This window comes from Erpetoichthys calabaricus, chromosome 1 (assembly GCF_900747795.2).
Source record: "Erpetoichthys calabaricus chromosome 1, fErpCal1.3, whole genome shotgun sequence".
Classification (NCBI taxonomy): Eukaryota; Metazoa; Chordata; class Cladistia; order Polypteriformes; family Polypteridae; genus Erpetoichthys; species Erpetoichthys calabaricus.
The window spans coordinates 254,866,696-254,891,757 of record NC_041394.2 but is presented as its reverse complement, the minus strand read 5'-3'; the positions used below and the strand labels follow the sequence as shown (position 1 = coordinate 254,891,757).

The 25,062-nt window shown below is 38.8% G+C and overlaps 1 long non-coding RNA gene across 1 annotated transcript in view; it reads left to right on the top strand.

Annotated features, from left to right (window-relative positions):
• The window catches only part of LOC114661150 (uncharacterized), a 240,704-nt gene that overhangs the window by 151,487 nt on the left and 64,155 nt on the right, over nucleotides 1-25,062 (top strand). Inside the window, exon 3 of the long non-coding RNA XR_003717802.2 lies at nucleotides 9,560-9,590. This is a non-coding gene — a long non-coding RNA (uncharacterized LOC114661150). The remainder of the gene's footprint in view (nucleotides 1-9,559; nucleotides 9,591-25,062) is intronic.

Here is a 25,062-nt window from a genome sequence, read left to right as displayed (position 1 = left end):
AACTGCTCAGGGGTCAAGAGCAGCGTTATCTCTAAGCTGAGAGCGTGAGTGCATATACGTTTTAGTAGCGTCGCTCACAGATTTTATATATTTGTTCACAATAAGACCCAACTTTCAAACAAAATATAAAAATTAATTACTGACCCAATTTAAGTGAATTTGAAACAAAATTGTGCTTTAATAAAGATAGATAGATAGATAGATAGATAGATAGATAGATAGATAGATAGATAGATAGATAGATAGATAGATAGATAGATCTTTATTGTCATTGTCACTTTTACAAAGGAACAACGAAATTGAATAGTCCATGCTATTTTTTTGTTTGTTTTTTTTTTTTTTAAACTTCCTTCTTTGTCACTTTACCATGTCTATGTGCAAAACTGTGGCACATTCGAGGCCTCACGTGCTGACTGTGAAAGAGGATTTAGTCTAATGAACAATATAAAAGCAAACTAGAAATTGCTTATATGTTAAGCATTTGAAAAGCTTAATGAGAATTAAACTCTTTAAATTCTGAACAGACTGTTGGTGTTGATGAAGTTTATAACTTACAGAAAACAGATAAGGTCAGAACAAAACTGGTTTATTCAGTGAAATGTTGTGTAGAAATAAACTTTATATTAAAAAAAACTTAGTTTTATCAGTTAAATTAATTTTTTAGTACTTAATGTTAAATATACCATACAATAATACAATACAATACAATAATACATACAATAATCGAATACATATAATAATCCCATGTGTGGTGGATTTTTATGTACTATAAACAGAAATGCTTTGCTGATAGTGGTGCTCAAAATTTGTTGTTTTTTAAAACTTGTTGCTCATACAGAAAAAATCTGCATGCACCAGGCTACTCCTTAGTGGGAACATTAGTGAAGAGGACAGTTTAACATTGGTTATATGACCCAGATGTTGACATCTGGTGGCTCTCTGGCTAAGGATCTGCACTGCTAACTAGAAGGTTGCCAGATCAAATCCCATTACCAGAAGGTATCCTAGTCCACTTGGCCCTTGAGTAAGACCCTTAACCTGAAAAGTGCTGCTGTGCAACACCTGACCCTGCACGCTGACCCCCAAAGGTCATACAAAAAGACAATTTCCCCTTGGGGATTAATAAAGTATATCAAAATAAAAAAAAATTTGACAGAAATATAACTTTTTGGAAGGCATGCGCTATATGAATTTCAAGAATGCTTATGTTATTACCACACTCAGGTAGGGTCCTACGCTCTATACTTGTCTTCTAGTTTTCCCATGCTGTTTCCCACTGACCTTGCCTATATGGCTGTGTTACAAATAATGTATCACTGAGTCTAGGTGCAGACCTCCAGAGCTCCAATTTGTTTAGCTTCATTGCTGAGTGGTGACGTTTAGTGTCCTTTGTGTTATAAGTCAGTGGTTATGCAATATGTCTGATTATTTCTGTCTTGCTCCACACACCCATTTTAAAAATGTACCTAGTGTGTCATTATCATAAATTACTCTTACACTATGGTTAAGGTTAGGTTTGTGGGAGGTTTATTAGGCTCATTAATTTTGATGACTGTCAAGCAGGCATGTCATGTAGTACAACTGATGTGTGTAAACCATGTGACATAAACACACAATATATGTCTTGCTGTTCAGCAGAGCTCCTGAATTGTGGAGTTGCAGAGGTCTGCAGCAAAACCTTTCTTTATGTATCAGTCATGTGATGGGTTAGGGTTAGGGTTAGTAGTAATTAATGCTATAGCATTGTGACTGTGCAGTCTTTGTCAGATCTTACTGTTTAGTTTACTGCTTTGCTAGAATCAAGTTTTTTTTGATAATTTTACTTTTGTTTTATACTTTGGAAACTCCCTACCTATGTTTAGCTTGTCTTTTTTACATTTTAGTGAAAACTAATAGAACTTGGCTTCTCCATGAACATTTGTTCATTCCATTCTACACTAACACTTTGACTATCGTGGTCTATTATTTTGCTCTCTGTCCTCAAGGGTAACCAATGTGAGCATTTAAAAGAGTGCAGTCAGTCTGTGCAAATCTGACACCTTCAGTGTGGCGTGTGAAAAATATAATATTAGACCGTACCATGTACAGGCAATTGCAAGCTTTCCATGAGTTGTCTAGGATGCCTCATTTTTTAAATAATTATTTAAAGTGTAATACTCCTAACCACTGACAGAGACTTGTTCATAATGATGAATGTCAACCCCTATTTTTATTCTGTCTTTAATCTGAAGATAATATTAGGGAGGAGATATTAAAAACAAACTACTTACAAGTTAGGAGAATAAAAGCCTGCTTCTGAGAGGTATCGGACTGTCGGGAAGTAATGGTAGCCAAAGAAAGAAGAGAGGAAAATAGCAAAAGTGGTGAACTGATTGGGCAAAGCTTAGAGTTAAACAGGAAGGCTTAGGCCTGTTTTAGACAGATAGTTATGTGCTTTGTGCAGTTCATGTTTTTCTGATGTTTCCCTTAAGAAAAATCAAAGATACCTTGATCTTGGTGTCTCTGAAGCTGTGTGGAATTTAAGGGTTCCACTCAGCATATTTTGCATTATTTCACATGTTGCATGTCATTACAAAGCAGATGAGTCATTCACATTGCAGATGATCTTTTTTTTTAGTTAAGATATTGCATGCATAAGATAATGTACTGTATGTACATTGTAGGTGCTTAGGGATGTTTGTATAATTTAAAACATTAAATGATTTTATACTGGTACTTCTAGCTTGGAGGACAACAAGCTGCCTAGCAACAAGTACGGAGGAGATCTCGATAAAGGGCAATTAATAATCTTTAGAATTTCATAATTCTTATTCAAGGTCACTGAGTTTGAGTGTTCAAACTGAATTTTTGTATTCATAAGTACGGCACAGTGGTAGCGCTGCTGCCTTGCAGTTAGGAGTCCTGGGTTCGCTTCCTGGGTCCTCCCTGTGTGGAGTTTGAATGTTCTCCCCGTGTCTGCGTGGGTTTCCTCCGGGCGCTCTGGTTTCCTCCCACAGTCCAAAGACATGCAGGTTAGGTGGATTGGCGATTCTAAATTTTTCTTGGTGTTTGTGTGTGTCCTGCAGTGGGTTGGCACTCTGCCCGGGATTGGTTCCTGCCTTGTGCCCTGTGTTGGCTGGGATTGGCTCCAGCAGACTCCCGTTACCCTGTGTTCGGATTCAGCGGGTTGGAAAATGTATGGATGGATGGATATGTACTGCAAGTTTTCATTTGAAAAAATGTACTCTTGTATGTTGGCTGTCAATAATATTCCATTAATGTAATATTTTCTATGGTGTTTGATATACTGTATGTAAACTCTTGTTCCATATATCGAAACACATATTCATGTATTCCCAGTTAATTAAGTACCTGCATAAATGGATGCCCCATTATTGCCCTCTGATTTCATTCACAATCTGCACATCTCAATAAAATTGCCTAAAATTCTGTTTTGGAACTTCAATACATCATGCTTGAAACAGAAGATTAGCAATAGTCTGTAAATCAACAGATGAATAAAATGAAAATTTTAAAGAAAATATATCCTCAGCATTTCTCCTTCATCCTTTTCTTTCCCATTGTTTTTTTTTTGCTCTTCCACTGTGGTGAACCCTTCCTTAAGAAGGCTGCATTCTAGTGTACCCATAACAAATAGAAAACCCAATAATAAGATTATTGAGGTGATAGTGTCATTAGTAGTAATGAAACAATTAAAGTACACTGCCAAAAATGAAATCTAAGCAAGTGAGAAATATTTATATTATGACGTGAAATCTAGCATTATTTAGTTTATTTAGGCAATTTTGTCAAGTAAAGTTTGCTTTCCCTATTAGCAGATTTTTTTTTTGCTAAATAAAAGGAAAACAACTCCCCTTTAAAGTTTTTTGTTTAGTTTTTGCATATACATTTTTTGCAGTGTAACATATCATTTTCAAATCATAAAATTTTAACTGATTGACAATTAATATAACTAACAATGAAACTCGCTCTAACTTTATTACATGGCTTCTTTTTCATGAAAATCATTTGCGTTGTGTCAAGTTCTGGAATTTCATCCCGTTCATTCGCTTTTCACAAGTGCTACTTCCAGTATGAGGGGTTAAAGACAAATCCAATGTTCTGCCCCACTGACTGAGCAGTGCTAAGTATGAATATTGAGGATAATAGATGGCACTACAAATAGGATAGATAGCTGGTACATAAAACAAGCAATAGTTTTACATTGCAGTAAATGGGCCATTTGATTTACAATATTGCAATAAATTTTGACAAAAGGTAAATTCTTATACTTATATTTGGGATAATTGGCTGTTTTTTCTTCCTCAGATGCACTTAAAAACAATGGAGTTGAAGAAAGCAGAAAGTAGTCCTTAGAAATAACCTCTCCGCAGCATTGCCCCAGCATTTCCCTGCAGCTGGTGCTATTTTGCAAAAATTAAATTAGTAAACTGCCCTCAGTTATTGAATGTATTGTTAAAATGTTTATTGCAAATTCATCTTAGTGGTCATATTCCATTTTTTCCAGTTTTCTACGGCATACTCATACCTTTACTCGTGTTTGCATGCACGACCTGAACCTTTCATTTACAACTTGGAGCCTGAAATTTAAAGCTCTTTAATGCAGCCCATTAGTTAAATTTTTTTGTGACACAATTGAAAGATTGCATGAATTTGTACATCTCTCCGTATTGTAGTAGTCACCATCATTGTCATCAATCATATTGATTACCATCCATCCATCCATCCATTTTCCAACCCGCTGAATCCGAACACAGGGTCACGGGGGTCTGCTGGAGCCAATCCCAGCCAATATAGGGCACAAGGCAGGAGCCAATCCTGGGCAGGGTGCCAACCCACCGCAGGACACACACAAACACACTAGGGCCAATTTAGAATAGGCAATCCACCTAACCTGCAAGTCTTTGGAGGAGGAAACCGGAGCGCCTGGAGGAAACCCACGCAGACACGAGGAGAACATGCAAACTCTACGCGGGGAGGACCCGGGAAGCAAACCCGGGTCTCCTAACTGCGAGGCATCAGCGCTACCACTGCGCCACCCTCATATTGATTACTCATAGGCAAAATGATTTAGCAATTTGACCATTGAACAAAAGTTGGAAATTTAGAAATATTAAATTTGTGCTTTTACCATTGAGAATTTGATATTGATGTTGAGATAATATTTTGATGATGGTTTAACACTAGAATCCCTCAAGCCTACGAAAAAAGTCTTAATCCCAGGCCACCTTAAATTCCTTCGCACTTCTCCATCAGCGTCTTTGTTTTGCAAATGTGTCAATCAGCACTGGCAGCAAGCATCCTGCTATCCAATACCAGCCCCACCGCCCCCCCACCCCCCACCAATGCAGCTGCAGTTCTCTAAGCTCAAGTTCCTTTATCTGGGCATGAAGTGCCTGGAGCTATATAGGGGAAAAATATATTGTTATTTAGAATACATACATTTAATCTGTGTTCTCTGTCTACAACGATCTGGGTAAATGTAGGATGGCAGGAAATGCGAGGCAAAAAATGCTGAACACATACCTAAAACAGAAACTTTTTCCATGTTATAGTAATAATGATATGAAGTGTAATGTATGAAGACTTTAGTCCAAATATCAAATAAAAAACGTGCATTTTTAATCAAAAATGTAACAAAAGAAAAAAAAAATCATTCAATTTACATTTTACTGTCAATGAGTTAAAAACCCAAGCTCAAATATCAGTCGACAGAAAGGTGTTATATCTTCTTGGATGGTGCAGAGGTAAGAACTGCTGGCTTATAAACAAAAGGCTGCGGGTTTGAGTCCAGGTGCTTCTCATTTTGAGTAGTGAGCTGCTATTATTATTACTATAACATAATAAAACATACCTTTGATTTGAATCTGTAACACCTGGTGTAAATTTTGGCCACTTGTAAAAGTTAGCGCTTTTTTTGTTATTCAGTTTTATTCTATCAGTGATATTAATGTGGTACAACGAACTTGCCTCTCGCTCTCTGAGTTGATGGCGTTTATCTCCATTCTTTTCAAAAAAGCAGTGATGACTACACTTGGTGCTGTGGTTGATGCCTGCACAGAACTATTTTTTCTACTGGCAATCAAAGATACGATGCGATGTAATCGCTTTCAGATTGGACAAAGGCAGAAACGTAACAACAGACAGCTTCTTCACAGCGCATTCGCTGGTTAATAGACTGCTGAACTGTAACACAACTCTGCCTGGCATCATAAAGTAAAATAGGATGGGAAGTTCCACCTGCATCTAAAGTCATTTTAGTACGCGAGCAATTCTCCACGCTAGTGTTTAGATCTGGCAGTGCCATGGTGATGGTGTATGCACCCAAGGTTTACTGGAGGCTGTCACCAATCAGCTGCCCTCTAATACCACTTCCCCTGAACACAGTCTTGTGACCCTCAGTGATCTCTACTGGGTCCCCTGTCAGGAAATTTATGTGGCCAGTTCTACCTCAAATACTCACTTGGGGTCAGAGGAAACAACCATGTGTATTCCCATTCCACAGTCATCAGTCATCAGTGGCGGTCCAAGCCAGATTATGCCCAAGCCAGTGGATTTAGCAGAGGAACAGGTCTTTTAAGTGCTGCTTTTTAAGTGCTTGATCTTTTCTCACATATACACATTCTCTCCATGACTATTGAGGAAGGCTGTGCCCCTTCTTGCAACATATGTCTTACAGATCTGTGTGGCCTGACCAGAATCTTAATGCCAAAAATGGCACTGCTTCCTAAAGAGACAGAAAAATCCTTTTGAACAACTGATACGCACAATATCTGTGTCCACAAAGGAGGAGCACTTTATCTACAGGATATCCAATGCCCTCATCTGTTACAGTGTCCATATTATATAATGCAGTACTAACACCAAAACCTCCCAATTATGTGGTGTGACAGTTGGCGCATCATGATGTTGGGCTGCTGTGGTACCTCTGGGCCTTGACTGCATTCATTCATTGAATTCCATGTTGTATTGATATATTGCTGATACTGCTCTCAAACACAGGAGTAAATCAGTGGCAAGCTTAAACAGAAAAAACAAAATTACATAATTGTAGAATTAATAATTATAGTCAGAGTCCCGATCTTTTTATAATTTAAATGTTGTGGCTTTGTTCAGAACAACCAAAATGTATAAAACAACTGAAAGAGTTGTAAAAAGAGGAATCCCAAGTGCTAAGCAGGCTTGATCAGCCGCAAACCGGAAGATTTTGATTGGTTTTAAAAGTGTGCACATCTAAAGGGCTTACATAATTTTCTGTTCTTGGGGTTGAACATTTAAGCAAAGTATTCCATACATATATTTAAATGTAAAGATTTGTTTCTGGCATTGTTTAATAGGATCAGGTCACATTTTAAAAAAATATTCATTCAAAGACTATACATTTTCCTACGGATTTACAAATTTGTTGTGTACTGTTTGTATATTTCAGTTGTTTTTGTTACATTGTTAATGTAAAGAAGCAAACTTTTGCAGCAACCAGAGTCCTTATAAAATAATACCCTTTGTAACTTATGGCTAGAATATCATCAAGAAGGATGTTTGCATTTCACTATAAACAGGATAAGTTGTGATTTTTTAGCAAATTTCATTTTTTATTTTAAATTTCAATTATGCATGAAACATTTTCAGATAAAAATGTCACATACAATCCTTGTGTGAATAAATCAAGACATCCGTGAGTCAGGCAGAGATTTAGGGAACCACCAGGCCTGGGTATAATGGTGAGGAACGTAAAACAAACGGGTAAACAAGTAAACCATGAACTAAAAGTGAAAAATAAAGCAGGGTGTTTGATTGTTGAGCTCATTTGTGATGTTCAGTCAAACGGAGTTCTGGTGCCAGGTGGATTTTGATCACTGGTTCCCGGAAGTGGCAGGGCTAGACAACAGATAAGCAGAGGTTTCATCACATGTACTCAAGTTGACATCCCTCTCAACTGTGGAGTGAAAAGCAAGGTCATCCCCTCTTGTTACGGGGTGGTATTGCTTACCTGTCCGGAACTTTGAAGATGTCTCCTACTTGCATGTGGTTGACACTTGATACATTCTGATTATATGGTACCATGCTATCAGTTTTAAACTATCATCTGAAGCCAATTGTGTGATTTAACTGGATGCTATTTAAAATGTGTTCAGTACAATATACCAAAAGTAATGAGAAATCAAATTTACAGTTCAGTAAAAATATACTTTTTAGCATCTTGATCAAATCTGCTATCATTGTTTCACTTCTACACAAAATTCCTGCTTTTCTTACCTTGCTAGAAACTTGAAGAACAACATATCATAAGTAAACTAATGGAGCAAATGGTGCCTTTTCCAATATCTGCAGCCATTTCTACAATCTGCACACATAAAATTACTCTGAAGAAGTTACTGTTAATTCTTTTTAAACTATTTAATATTTTACTGCTTTCTGTATGTATATGCAGTTGTCAGGTGATCACTATGAAGTTTATTTTTCAGTTGCTTTAAACCTGGTGTGGCACCCGGCTGGGGTTCCTACCCGGACGGGATGCCCAGGAGGACCGGAGGAGGGCTTGTGCCTCCTCCAGAACACGAGGGGGTGTCCGCCCTGGTTGCTTTGGGGGCCACGGGTACAGAGCATGAAAGCTCAACCCTATAGGGGCCCGTGGTCACCGCCAGGGGGCGCCCCGATGCCTTGGGAGCCCTGGACCTCAGTACTTCCGCCACACCGGGAAGTGCTGGGGGGAAGAGTATTGGGGACACCCGGTGGACTTCCGGATACACCAACAGAGCTTCCGCCACACAGGGGTGTGGCTACAGAAGCCCTTAGGATGCACCTGGAGCCCATCTGGGGTGAATAAAAGGGGCCGCCTCCCTCCAGTCAGGGGCAAGAGTTGGGTGGAAGAGGACGAAGCTTGGTGGAGAGGAGTGGAGGCGGACCAGAGACTGTGAAAGGCATTGTGAGTGTGGCCAGGACTTAAGGGGTGATTGGTGCTGAGGCACTGGGTTTGTGTGCACTAATTGTATATAATAGTTGTAAATAAACGTGTGTGGTGAAGAAACATCATGTCTACCTGTCTGTGTCCGGGCAAGGAGGATTGGTTTGTGATTAGTGTTTGATTAAGTATATGAGTAGTGTGGAGTGGAGGGTGCTTTGTGCACGTGAGTACAAAATAAAGTTATTGTACTTTCATCTGGTGTTTGGAGTGGTACCTGAGGGTTCAAGAGGTGGACAAAGGCCTCTACTGCTACACTGGTCTGACACTGTAGCACCTACAGACCAGCCTCCATATGCACATTGAAGTTATGTGTGGATGTGGACAGAGGAAATTCTACAATCTTTACAAGATAGTCTGAACATAAATGAGACCTGATGCCATATTTCATGATGGGAGACAATATATAGAACTGTTATTTCAAAGTGTGCATTTCAGTATTACCTGGTATTTTTTGATTCTTATAACATTCTCATTACTATGGCAGATTAGCTCGGATTATTTCATTTAAGTAATGCTTGGCTGAGTTGTTTTATGCTGTTAATTTGTTTTTGATTGGCAATTATTATATCAAGATGTGTTTTTATTTTTCACCAGGTTAAATGAAATTGAAGTACATTTGGTGAAGGTAGGTTGAACACTTCAGCTTTCTAATTTATCCCCTCACACATGGGTTTTATGGCCTAACACCTGCTTTGTCAAGACATGGGTTCAATTTTAAGCCTTCTTGTATGTGAATGTATGTACCGTGTTTCCCCAAAAATAAGACCTACTCCAAAAATAAGTCCTAGCATGATTTTCAGGCTGCTCTGTAATACAAGCCATACTCCAAAAATCATGTGATGCGACGCATGTGCCTGAAACAGCCATTAAATTCTGAGGACATCTTGCCACAATATCTCTGAAGAGGATGTTTAATGATTACATCCATCAATTCAGGGATGCACCCATTCCAGCAGCATCAGCACAAGACAGAAACAAAACCTCTGGACGGGGCATCACCTCATTGCAAGGTGAACACAAGCACACACATACACTGCCGTCATTGTAGCTTCACAAAATCCCCAAATCTTCATGTCTTTGGATGGAAAACTGAGCACACTTTGGAAACCCACCAGAAAAACATGCAAACTCCAGGCAGGGATCACAAGAGACATGACTCCCTGCGAGACAGCAGCTCTGCTGCTCTGCCACCGTGCCACTCCATATGTGTAACTATTAACAGTATTCATTATTTAAACAAAGTTAACGATTTATCTGTAAAATGTAACATACATATTTTAATGCATTTCATCATATATTTATCAAATATAAATCTAAGAATTCTAAATTAGCAGAGAGCTGGAATATTATAAATTTAATGTGTTCTGTGTAGTGATGCTGCTTGCCGCTGCTGTCAGGTCAGGAGGAAGACCCAAAAGCATGTAGCGATTTAACAACTGGGTCGGTTTTAAGGTGACGTTTACGACAGTCTACTTTAATGACAAAGTAAACTACGGGATGTGGGGAACAGCCCGGACACAGACAGGTAGACATGTTGGTTTCACCACACACACGTTTATTTACAATATATACAATGTCCATAAGTGCACAAACCCAGTGCTGCAGCACCAATCACCTCTTAAGTCCTTGGCCACACAACACAATGCCTTCAGTCTCTGGTCCGCTTCCACTCCTCTCCTCTGAGCTCCGTCCTACTTCCACCCGACTCTTGCTATTAACTGGAGGGAGGCGGCCCCTTATATACACCCCGGATGGGCTCCAGGTGCTTCCCGACACTCTTCCGTCGACACTCCCCTGTGTGGCGGAATTGCCGGCTGCGCAACCGGAAGGACTCCGGGTGTCCCTGCTTCTCTTCCCCCCAGCACTTCCGGGTGTGGCGGAAGTGCTGAGGTCCAGGGCTTCCAAGGCATTGGGGCGCCCCCTGGCAGTGGCCACGGGCCCTTACAGGGTAGAGCTTCCATGCTGTGTACCCGTGGCCCCCAAAGCAACCAGGGCAGTTGCCCCCTCGTGTTCTGGAGGAGGCACAAGCCCTCCTCCGGGGCATCCCGGCTGGGGATATAATATTATATCACAGCTCCAGCTTATTCAAAACTCAGCTGCAAGAGTCCTTACTCGAACCAGCAGCAGCGAGCACATAACACCCATCCTGCTCCGTCTTCACTGGCTCCCTGTGTCTTACAGAATCGAATATAAAATCCTACTAATAACCTACAAAGCCTTAAATAAAAAACCTCGCACCAAACTACATCAGTGACCGTCTCCATCACTATGTGCCTGCCCGCCCACTAAGGTCCTCTGATTCTGGCAATCTTGTTGTACCCCACACTAATGTACACTCCATGGGTGACAGGGCCTTCAGCTGTATAGCGCCCAGACTCTGGAATGACCTACCGAAATTAATCAGGTCAGCTGACTCCATGAATTGTTTTAAAAAACAACTCAAAACTCATCTGTTCAGGGAGGCTTTTAACTCTACTTGACTTTATTACCCTTCTCTCAGTTTACTTCTCTGTCAAGATGCTACTGTAACCTGTATGTGTGTGTGCTAGACCAGTTTTTTTTTTTTTTTCAGAATTCACTGTCTTAATCTTCTTTATTTATTATCTGGTTTGTACAATGCTATATACTGTATACGCTGCCATTCTTTATTATATTCTGTAAGTGCCTTGAGCATGGGAAAGGTGCTATATAAATAAAATGAATTATTATTATTTTTATTATTACATTGGGGAATATACGATGCTTGAATATCAAAGCACTACAAATGCATTTGTATGTCGGCATTTTGCTTCACCACATCGAACCATTCATCAAGCATCGAAGCATGCACATCGATCCTGGAGGATCCTAAAAGCAGCTGGAGTAGCAAGAAATTCAGGCTGGAATTCAGGGTTTGAATGTTGAGAGTTATGACGATATTCCAGAAGAAGATGACATGACTGTATTTGGATAAATGTATATTGTTGTACATGAATAAATGTAAGATATCCCCTGAAAATAAGCCCTAGTGCATCTTTTGGAGCAAAAATTATTATAAGACCCTGTCTTATTTTCAGGGAAACGTGGTATATACTGTATAATAAATATATATATATATATATATATATACACAGTGGAACCTTGGTTTGCGAGCATAATTCGTTCCGGAAACATGCTCGCAGTCCAAACCACTCGTGTATCAAAGTGAATTTCCCCATAAGAAATAATGGAAACTCAGATGATTCGTTCCACAACCCAAAACTATTCATATAAAAATGATTAATACAAAATATAAAGTAAAAATACATAAAACAAACTAACCTGCACTTTACCTTTAAAAAGAATCATGGCTGGTGTGAGTGAGTTTCTAAACTCTTGTGAGATTCCACCCAACCGGACGACACGCGGAAGAGCATCCCGAAACCACTGCAGGCTCCCTGTAGCAGTACGCCGTAAAAGCGAATCGGAAAAGATCGTGGACATGCTATAAGTGCCTGCCAACGATGGGTGATACCAAGAACAAGGAACATTGTAAATGCGCAGGGCACAGTATTATTTGGCCATGGCCCTGCCTGACTGCTGTGTCTGTGTATAGGAGAGTGGCAGATCCCGCTACAATAAATAACCGCGCTGTTGCTGTTTCAAGCTGAATAAAGCTGGTGTTGCTAAAGTACTGAGACTCAGCTTTGTGTTTTGGGGTGCAAAACAGGGACTTGCACGTCACAGCACACACACACACACACACATAGTCACAATGCTGTAGTAAACAGTATACGCGCGTACGGATGTTGACTATGGTGGCCAGACAATTCCCCACATCAGTCAATTCCCCACATTCCCAACTCCCCACAATTACAATTCCCCACATCACAATTCCCCACATTGCAATTCCCCACATTGCAATTCCCCACTTCCACAACTCCCCACATTGGGATAATATGGAGTGCACTGAATTAATAATATAATGAAGGAATTCTAAAATGCAAATAGTAGTAATTAATCTCCAAAAGTTTTATTTCATGACAATTTATTGAAATGCATTACTGATTACAAAATAAACTGATAGCGGTCTTACCTCGTCAACAGTCAACTCAGACTGTGGCAAAATAGCAGAAACACAGGGGGTATACCAATGCGTGGTACCTATCGTAGCCCCGAATGTAGATGGCGACACCACTTTCGGACTCCCGACTAGGGTAAGTTCGCTACAGACTATCAAACGTGCAAACTTGGTGCGCGCGACGCGGAGCACGTAGATACGTTGTAAGGCGCGAGAAGAATTTTATTTGATTTATTTCGTGTTTTTATTTTTACACCATAAGTAGAGTCTATTATTTTTGAGAACTTTAATTTTGGTAATTTAAAAAAGATAAAAATCAAAAATGTTACGTTTTAGCATGTTTTAAGAAAGATTCAAAAAATAATAGAATTCAACTTACCTGTTTCAAATTTTTAAAAGGCAAATTGTATATAAAAATGCATGCTTGGATAATGTATTTTTACATATTTATTAACAAGTAGCGTTTTTAAATAAAATAATGCTCGATGTGGGGAAACGGAGGGCACGCTTTTGTATCATTATATGGACTGTCTTATATAGTACATTAGTCTATGGTTATAATAAATATTATCCCAATGTGGGGAGTTGTGGACGTGGGGAATTGTGAATTTGGGGAATTGCAATGTGGGGAATTGTGATGTGGGGAATTGTAATTGTGGGGAGTTGGGAATGTGGGGAATTGACTAAGGTGGGGAGTTGTCATGGAACCGTTGACTATATGAGTGAGGCACGCCGACTAAGACGGAGAATAGGAGACGATTGCCCACAATCCCACACAGAGAGAGAGAAGAACAATCAGCTCAGCTGTGATCACATGACACTCAGCAGACAAAGCGTATATATACTACTCGTATTGCAAGACCACACTCGTTTATCAAGTTAAAATTTATTACAAATTTTAGCTCGTCTTGCAAAACACTCGTAAACCAAGTTACTCGCAAAATGAGGTTCCACTGTACTGTACATACAGTTTTGCTCATTACGTTTACACACCCTGGCAGAATTAGTAAGATGTGTGCCATACTTTACTTTTAATGGAATCCAAATTAAAGTATAAGGCATTACAGAATGGCACAACCATTAAACAAAACCTAGTAATAAGGAAAATAATGAGAACAGTCCCTGTTCAAAAGTTTGCATACCCTTAGTTCTTTGTACTGTGTATTGCCCCTTTAGCATTAATGATGGCATGTACTCTTTTGTGATAGTTGTGGATGAGGCCCTTGATTTTCTCAGGTGGTAGAGCTACCCATTCTTCTTGGCAAAAAGCTTCCAGATCCTGTAAATTCTTGGGCTGTCTTGCATAAACTGCATATATCTCTCAAAGTGGCTCAATGATATTGAGGTCAGGAGACTGTGATGGCCACTCTAGCACCTTCACTTTTTTCTGTTGTAGCCACTGAAGGGTCAACTTGGCCTTGTGTTTTGGATCATTGTTATGTTGGAAGATTCAAATGCGTCCCAGGCGCAGCTTCTGGACTGATGAATGCATGTTGTCATCCAGTATTTTCTGGTAACATGCTGCATTCATTTTGTCATCAGTTTTCACAAAGTTTCCTGTGCCGCTGTAGCTCACACACCCCAGAACATCATTAATCCACCTCCATGTTTCACAGTAGGGATGGTGAACTTTTTTGTCATGGGCTTTGCGTTTATGGTTATGAGCATAAAGGTCAAATTTGGTCTCATCATTCCAAAGGACTTTGTTCCATAAGTTTTGAGGCTTGTCTGGATGCTGTTTGGTATATTGTAAGTGGGCTGATTTGTGGCTTTGGCATCCATCCATCCATTATCCAACCCGCTATATTCTAACTACAGGGTCACGGGCATAGTAAAGTCTTTTTTCTTGCAAATAGACTGTGCACCCCTTTTTATTCAAATACCTCCTCATTATGCATCTTGAAACAGCAACACCATTTGTTTACTGAGAAGTCTTTATTTCAATTGAAGTGGCTTGTGGGTTTTTCTTGGCATCTCGACAAATGATCCCAGCATTTGTGGCTGAAATCTTGATTGGTCTACTTAACCGTGGCTTGGTAACAACAGAACCCCTAACTTTCCACTTTTTATCAGAATTTGAACACTATTGGCAGGCATTTTCAGACCCTCTGGATATCTTTTTATTGCCTTTTCCTGATTTATACAATTCAACAGTCTTTTCTTGCAGGTCCATTAACAGTTCTTTTGCTTTCCCCATGGCTTGGTATCCAGAAAAGTCAGTGTAGCTCTGCATGAATTTAAATTCACTATTTATACACAGACACAGATTACAATCAAAGAGTTTATAGTTGTGAACACTTAATTTGAACCTGTGTGTATATTATCGGCTCCATCATTCAAGGCCCATTTGGGTGATTTCAGTTATTATTATTAACTGCTTTGCCTGAGCACACTCCGTAATTAAAGGGAAAGCTTTGTTCATGTTTACTTAAATTTTCCAAACAGTGGCCAATATTTCATAATTTCTGCCAGGGAATGTAAACCTATGAGGTGTCAGCTTACTCTTAGGAATTACCCAGTACAAAGGACATGGACACACCTGTGCTTGCTGCCCCAATGGCTTTCATAAGAAAACACTGGTGATACCAATCTCTTAGTCGTATCACTGGCATGTGAGTCCCATTAATCTTTGTCTCTAGTAAATACCTTCAGATATACAATGTTTTTAGTGAAAACTTCAAGTCTTGTCCTCTGTTGCTGAGGTGTTTCTCTTGCATGTTGTTGAGTTGCGGCATTTGCTTTGATTCCACGTTGTTTCTTTTCATCTGTGACATTATCACAACATCGCTTGTATACAGCAGCATTTGCTGTGCACAGGTCTTTTGTAGTGAACGCACTGAAAAATTGAAAAGTTCATGCATGAATTGAAAGTGCAAATATATATATATATATATATATATATATATATATATATATATATACACATATATATATATATATATTGTGAGACATCCCCGGACACCACCAGACTGAGACCACATCTTTATCAAAACACACGTTTATTTCTCTCAACACAGTCCCACACAGCATACAGTTCTTCCCAGCACTAACCACCTTGTACACGGGCCTCTCTTTAAATGTCTGTGGGCTGCCTTTCCTCTCTTCACGGGAGCTTCTTCCTGCTCCCACTCCCGACTCTAGCTCCCTGATTGTAGGGAGGTGGCCCCTTTTATTCTCACCCGGATGTGCTCCAGGTGCTTGACGATGTTCTTCCGGCAGCACTTCCTGGTGTGGCGGAAGTGCTGCTTTTGCATCCGGAAGCACTCCGGGTGTCCCTGGAAGGCTCTTCTTCCATCTTCCTAGGTGTGACGGAAGTGAATGCCTCCCGGGCTCTCTGAGGCTCGGGTCACCCCCTGGCGGTGGCCACAGGCCCCAACAGGCTTGAGCCTTCTTTCTTCTCTCCGGTGGCCCTCTCTAGATCCAGGGCGGTTGCCCCCTCGTGGCCCGGAGGACAAATATGCCACCTCCCGGTCCTTCCAGGCGTCCCGGATGGGTCTGTCCCCCAGCCGCTTGTGACAATATATATATCTATATATATAATCGACCAAGTCGCCCGACCATGGGGTACGCACAACAGAGCCCCGCCCGCCAACTGTAACCCTCCTCCCGCGTCCACTGTTGCTCTCGAGGCATGCACACTGCCTGCTCATGTGCCCACCCCCAACTCCTCACCAAACACATCCCGAGTCGCTTTGGTCTGTGCTACAGTCCACACGCACCTCTGAGCCACGTTGACTGTTCATTTTCCTAACATGGCCACCGCTTCACATGTATTTAATGGAAACAACTCTTCTTTCAAGGTTATACAAATTCCTGCATCAGTTAACTGTTTCTTTCTATCAGTCGGATATTTCTGGAAAAATGTCATCGACGAAACTGTTGCTCTCGAACTTCGCAACATGGCTGTAACCTTTGTTTGCCAACATTAGGATAACTTCGGTGATGTGCTGTCCGTTGTTCTTAGTCACGGAAACAGTCACACAGTCTGCTCAACAACACGCTGATTACATGAATACTTCCACAGTTTATGGTGGCGAGGCAGAAATTGTGGCGATGTCCCAAATACTTCCAGCTACTATCACTATTCACTTTCGAGAACGTCCTTCATTCCCCGAAGAATTTCTTAGCAGTCTTACTCCCACTGGCATGCCTCCGCATAAACTCAAAATTAAAATTGGTTCAGTCGTCATGCTTCTCAGAAACCTCATGCCAGCAAGAAGTCTCTGTAATGGCACTAGACTGACTGTTACCAGCATTCACCGCAATGTACTGGAGTGTAAAACTATTGCAGCCGCTACCTCACAAACTGTCCTTATTCCCCGGATTTCCCTGACCCCATCAGATTCAAATTTGCCTTTTACTTTTACATACAGACAATTTCCTGTTAGATTAGCCTTTGCAATGACAATTAATAAGGCACAGGGTCAAACTTTCAAAAAGATATGCCTGTATCTGCCAAAACCAGTTTTCAATCATGGACAATTGTATGTTGCTCGCTCCAGAGTTCCATCTTTTCATTCACTCACAGTCATATCCTCAAACCCACCCCATTTGGACAACTGTGTCTTTCAGGAAGTGTTCACCCATCAATAAATAATTATGCGGCGTATACTATGCCGCGGGTCAGCTAGTATATGTATATAAAGTGTGGGAGGTGGGAATGGGCATTCCTATGGAAACTCTAGGGTTGTGTGCACATCCCAGTGCACATGTGCATTAGGTTATTGCGGATGGCTGACATTGGTTCAGTCCTGGTGCTGGATGTTCAGAGGATAGAGTCAAGCTTCTAATAACCCTATAAAGAAAAAGTTGAGTCCAGAAAATTATATCTTAAGAAATGTTGATCCCCTTTCAGCTTCTAGTTAAGCACTGTAATATTCTTTACAAAACACAAGTGGATTTTGCCTGATACTATTGCTCATCAGATTTTTGGAAATAACCCTGTATTTTTTACAAACATTATGTGCCTATTAAATGTACTACAGAGCCACTGCATTTTACCATTTTCAGTCATAGGTCATGAGGTTTAGAATATTAGTAAGTTTAATGTACCCTTTTAACTATTGACTGAGGATTTAAAACAAATCCCTTTTGGGTTCTAATTCCAATTTATTTTCCACCTTTCTTCATTTGCCTTAAGCATATTGTGCCTTTTTAAAATGTTGCACCCTAGAGTGTGGAGTTGGGTTAGCAATGCGGCCAACAACCATACGTGGTATTTGTGCCATTCAGCTGCTTTGCATAGCATAATAAATAAATGCATGCCAACAACCTAAAACAAACATCTTTTAATTGGCTGTTCTTTGGGCAGTCGTTTAAGGTTTTTTTTTATATTGATTTGGTATTTTGTATCAAATCTGAATATTCACATCTTTTCAGTTCTAATTCCATATTATACATCACATTACAGGAATGTACAGCAGACATACTTTACAAAGAACTAAACTATAGAACTACAGGAATAAACATAGATATACTTAAAATGGAGCAAATTACATTCTTTGCATATTTTGTGTTCTGTAACCCTGTGATATACAGTGTGATTTTTTAACCTCTACTGTGCCCAGTCAGTGACATCATTTCAGGAGAGGTCCACTGAATTAACAAGACAGGGTCAGTTATGGGAAGCCTCTCAACCCCCTGGAGGTACAGTAGTGGAGGAGAGAATGAGACGGCCATCTGAACAATTCTGCATATCCTCTCTTTGACACACTAGCATTAAGCACTTTTAGCTCACAAATTATTTAGCAAAAGTGTGCCAAGAAACACTCCTTCAGCAAAATTATGGCAATAGGCCTTTATAATGCCTCACTGCCCCAGCTCTCTTATGACTAACCAAGTCAGACGTTTTTTTTCTTTTTTGTACTTCTTGTGGGAATTTGAAGGGGTGCTGTTGGTTGTTATGATTTTTCTTTATTTCTTGAGATTCTGGAAAAGCCACATTTTCCATTAGGGACAAACAAATTACTATCTAACATCTAATTAACTAACTAAATTAGAATTTAAAAATCAAATTGTTCTTCCAGATGATACATCTTGTTCTATCTTGCAGTCTTCCTAAAGTGTAATGGTACACATACTGCACCGACTTAGTGCTTTTTTTATATACTTTTGCAGTAAAAATTCTCATTTGTCTTTTAACTGGTATATGGATTTAATTTGGCAGGAGTGGATGCTGTGACATTGTGTGATATTGTATACTTCATTAAATTATAACAAAGAAAATAAATACTGTTCTCTAATTAAATGAAAGCGTAGTGATGATCAAATTATTAAAACTATTTAGTAAATATTTCATTTTAATAACATTTGTCATCTGTATAGTTTTAAACTAAATTATGAGTATCAGCGTTATTTTCTTCCTTATGCTATTAGAAACATTGCTTGGAATTCATGAAATATTATTTTTCCTTTGGTTAACCATAGATGATTTCATTTGATAGTTAAGCAGTATCACTGTAATTGCATGATATTCTGTGAAGAGGTACCTGGCTAGCAGGAGGTTTCCAAGAACAAGGACATCAAAAGGAAGGGAAGCTGCTTTACAAAAACTCCACAAAAATGCAAATAATCACATTGGCAAAATGAGAGATTTCTCAAATGCAAATGTGGAAAGGCAGAATCTGTATGCCTGAAAGGGTGATAAGCAGCGTGATAAGCAGCAGTGTGAAAAAGTGCTGTACTCTTGTACTCTGGAAGGATACATGTAATGTTCCAGCAGCGTGATAAGCAGCAGTGTGAAAAAGTGCTGTACTCTTGTACTCTGGAAGGATACATGTAATGTTCCAGCAGCGTGATAAGCAGCAGTGTGAAAAAGTGCTGTACTCTTGTACTCTGGAAGGATACATGTAATGTTCCCTTAGAGCTCTAGAGTATAGACATGCCAACATGTCCTAAGGAGGCCTTATAATTATTTAGGAGAAGGTCCTTGTAAGGCCAGTAAGAGGCTGATTGACCTTTTCAGAGCTCAGTGACTATTGTAGTTCCTCCCCCAAAGGGAAGGAATAAAGTTCTATAAGAGAAATGGCTACTATGAATATCTGACAAGAGGTAAGACAGACATAGTTCCAACACTATGCAGTCTCATTTGGAGAGAGGGTAGCAGAAAAGTGGTCTTGAAGATCCACTTAATAAAACCCCAGGGTGCAGTGACACAAGTGGCAACAATATATAGTTCTATCCTTGTGTTTCAACTGCCCTGACCATGTAAGTGACTCTGGAGTCTAGTTAGAAATGTTCATGGTAGTGTCTTTAATTTTAGAGTGACAGGACTACATAGATGATGTTTTGTGTCTTTTTTTGCTAAGGTGCTACAAAGTTACTAAGCACATGATACACATCCCTTATGTCCTGTGATAAATCTTGCATAGCAAGGCGACCATGTTATACAAGATGTCTAAAGTGGTGTCTGTACTTAGTATAAAATAAAGGGGAGACTTAGTTCTTAAGTCCTCAGTGCCCATTTAAATCCATATGTCCTGATAAACAGCAAGGGAAAAGGAAAGCTCTTTGAAATATAGCCGTTTCCTTTAAGTTAGAGTAGATTATTTATTTAAAATTGAATTTAAGGTAGTAACACAAATACAGAAATGCACAATTCAATCAAAGAGATACTCATGTAAGCGGGTTTAGTATAACAATTCTTTTCCCATTTTACCATCATGTAATGAAGGGGAAAATTCCATGAACTCTGTTGACAAAACAAAGTATCTTCATCAGAACTAACTAGTATTGTTTCAGGAGTACAGATTGGTAGAATGCAAGGAAGACAATGCATATTTTTTCACATAATTTATAGACAAATAAAGAATTGTTAATAGCATATTATGTGTATGAGATAGTAGTTCAAAAGATGCATGGACATTATCTCTAAAAAGATGTCCTAAGGAAAGGATGGTTCTAAAAGGCAGAACACTGAATAGGTTAGAAAAAGGTGGACTATATGGTTATTGCTTGGGTACCACTGGTAAGAGAATCCCTGCTTTAAAAAGTGCCTAAAAAGGTATTCTCCGGTGGTACCATAACTTAAGGTAATGGTGACCTTGGTGATGTTGGGAAATTAATTATAAATAGAATTAACTGGAACACATAGCTAAAGAAAGCATTTTGAGCATGATGTCATTTCCATGGCTAGCCAAGCACATATGGCAAAGATTCAGTGTTGGCATGTTTACAATTCAGTAATAAAACAATAAGTTAGGTAGACCCATGCAAGCTTTTTTTTTCTGGAAAATTGTCTTGTTAATTCCTGGTCATTTAGAATACCAAGGGAACATAATTAATCATCTGAACAGAGATGGGGATAATCTGAAAAAAAAAATACTGTAGCTTTGGGACGATATTCATTCTGAGAATGTGAATTTTCCAAGCTAGACTGAGATGGAGAATGATAATCTATAAAAATCTTCTTTTAATTCTTTGATGCAATTTCCAAAATTAAGCTAACATAGTTCTTTAAATTTCTTTATAACAGTTACATCAGTCTATTTAAACTGCTCTGACACAATCAGAATGAGACATGATTAAGTTTAATCATACCAATGTAGTTGGTAAAATTTAAACCTAGAGATCTGTACAGGTTAAGTATGAATGGTAGTGATGAGATTATGTCCAAGGTGCAGAGCACCATATCATCTGCATAGACATACAAATTGTTGAAGTCCATCACCTTTGGTTCCTTCTGTTGGATGGTATATGAACATACTGGATCATCAGCAATTGTAAATAAAGCATTTAACGAGAAACAAAATGTTACATTGAACTGTATACTCTTTTCTCTCCAATGTCTACAATATTCTGTTCCCTGATTTTAGTTTTAAATGCATTCTTAATCTCACTTCCAAAGTTATTTTTATGTGATTTCTGTGTTTAAATCTTATTGGCCTTCCATTGTGGCATCACTTGTAAAGGACATCATTTGAATTTTCTTGATTAAAGGTAGAGATCTCAGAGGTCATCTCTGATACCTTGGTAGTCTGCATTTTATTTTTATATGAAACATATGGGATGGTTTATCCTCCTAGTAATGCCTTGCGTCATTCCCAAAGTGTTCTCAAAGGTATCTCTGAAGATATGTTTGTCTCTGGAAACCAATACATTTGTCAAAAAGAGAGAATGTTATAAATTACTCATCTGCTAACAATAGTGAATTAAGTTGCCGTGGGTAAGTTATACTGCCATGTATAATGATTTGAACTCTAGAAAAAAGGTGCATGGTCAGAAATAACAAAAGTATGATATTTATAAAACTCAACTTAGGATAGGTAGCTATTATCACATCAGTAAAAATATAGCCAATCTATGGAAAAAGGCGATGTATTGGTAAGAAGGAAAGAATATTGTCCTGCATATGAGTATAAAATTCTCCATATTAAGAGAATATAAACTTTAATAAATCTTAATAAACTGTGAAATAACATACATAGTTTTAGATTTTGTACTTGTAGTTGGTGAAGACCTATTGTCTTGACTCTGTAGAGACAGGTGAATTTTTCTAGAGGTGAACCAGGTACGTGTGAAATCCCCAAAAAAAATAATATATAGAAATAGTGGCCGAAACCAGACAAAATGCAAGAATCAAGGAAAAAAACATGGAAAGATTTCAAAACCAAGACAGATGCAAAAAAAAGAACAGAGATTATTGCTTTTGTTGTGGTATTGTGTCTGCAGATTGGATAAGGAAATACGCTTCTTGCTGACTTTTTATTTTGGCTGGGCCAGTGAATCAGAAGTCACAACTTTGCAGGTCAAACCCCTAGAAACTTAGGATGCATCCCTATTATTGGTGATAGAAAACCTCAAGGTGGCATCAAAGACAATAAAATATATCCCAATACTATACCCAACATCTGATATCTGAGATGGCATAGCTGGGACACATATTTGGGCCACTGGGAATTGCAAGCAGCAGGTTCAACTGCTCACTGAACAACCAGCATCTAATCTAGCTAGTTTTCTGCTGTGGCATGAAAGCACAATATGATTGAATGAGACAACAGACTACATAATGTGCATCAATATTATGTGATGGCTGCTATGTATATATCCATGTCAAAACTAAATTGATTCATTAAAAAGTAAAAAACGGAAGTTCTAGATGAAAAAGCATTGAAATTCAATTAAAAAAATATATTTGCATTTTATGTGTATATTTGTTTCTACTGATTTGAAATTCAGTTAAAAAGAAACATTTTCAGGTTATATGTGCTTGTTCATGTTTGCCTTATTTCTCTTACGTTGACACTGTCATAACCCATAACCCAAGACCAGCCTGTACATTAGCCAGAGTCGGTTTAAATGTATTCCTGTAGATTTCTCACCACCATAAAGACCACCCTTTAGGGTCTGATATTACTCTGGTTACTATGAATGGAATTGCTTTATGAATGAAAATTCATACTTAACTGGCCTTCTGGAGTTGGAGTGGAGTGGAGTGAAAATTTTGACCAACCCAATCTATCCTTAGCCGAGTTTGATCTTAAATATTGAAGTGGGTCACTGTGCAGTTAAAGAGGAAAGGTGCCAAAGCACATTTTTCATCTTTAGGTGGTAATCGATAGGTCCTGCTTAACCTGTCTTTATATTTTAAGAGTTCCCAGTTAAGATTGAAAGAAAGGATGCTTTCAGATTATGACTTTGGCCAAATTATTACATATTTATCATTGTTGGGACTTACTAGAATTAAAACAACCAATAAAAACTCATAACTGCTAAGTGTGCATACAATGGGAAAGAGATAGGAGGAACCTACTCTTTATCTGCCTCTCTATCCCCATTACCTTACCATTTGGTCTGCTTACCCCCCAAGTGTGATGAGTCAGTTAAGGTATCAGCAATGGCTGTAAAAGATGTCACTTGAATTGAGTATTTTTGATGGTACATGCCAGTGGTTCCTCCTTGTTTTTGTAGTACTTTTCCCTTTACCATTGCTTTCTTCTAAGTGAAAGGAAACCAGAGACCATTGAGGTTTCAAATGAAATCTCAATAGTGTCTAGTTTTCATAACATAAAATTTTATATTGACCTATAGCCCAAAAGCATGTGTATTAAAAACTCTTTTTATGTGTCTGCTTGAGTCTGATGACTCTCCACCCTCAAAACCTTCTGGAGGTTGCATAATCACACATATAAAGTATGGTTTTCTGCTTATTATTACTGCATAGGCACATCAGTTTTTCTAGCCATTACCTAACATTTGTCTAAGCTGAGTTCACTTTAGTGTTTAAGCAGTCTTTTATTCTTAAGCAGCACTGATGATTCAGCTGTATCCCTTCTTTTGTTGTTGTATTGTAAATGGGTGAATAAAACTGCATGTGGTATTTCAGATACAGCATTATATAGTTTTAGCCTAACCTCTGTTGACTTTTACCCCACACATTGAGCTATTTAACATGGAATCCTATTAGCTGTAATCACTTCTTTACACTGTGTTTGTATGAACAGGGACAAGTTCTAGTATTTCTCACAAGGCACACATAACTACTTCATGTACCACTCCCTCGCTGCAGATACTGTATTTACTGCCTATGTGTAAGGCTATTCAGAAAGGTAACAGAAAGAAAGCCATATATCTGACAACATGAAAGCAACTTGTGTGGCAAGTCTTTGATTAGATGCAAGTGCTGTTAAGATCAATAGCACTTTGAACTCTGCTAAACATTAGCATATTCAGACTAAAAATCTTGTTATTTGTGGTACGGTTAAAAATAACATTTTAGCATTAATGTAACTCTAAAATATCCAAAACATCAAAAAACAAACGGTAATTAAAAACAAAAGTAAAAAGTTTAATGTATGTTTCATGTCATCTAAAATTCTCCTTTAATGTAGACTAATTAGTATCACCAGCAACCTCATCAACCTAAATCAATGAAGGCCGCTTTATCTTTTTTCCAGTTAATACACTGTGACATGATGTTTTTCTAGTTGATGCCTTTGGACTTTGTGATGATTGTTCAGGTGGCTGCTGTGTCTTTTTATCTTGCACAATTAGTGTTGTCCCAGTGGTTGTCTGATTGTTGTACAGTACAGTCAGGCTATTTTTATTGATGTTTAGCTAC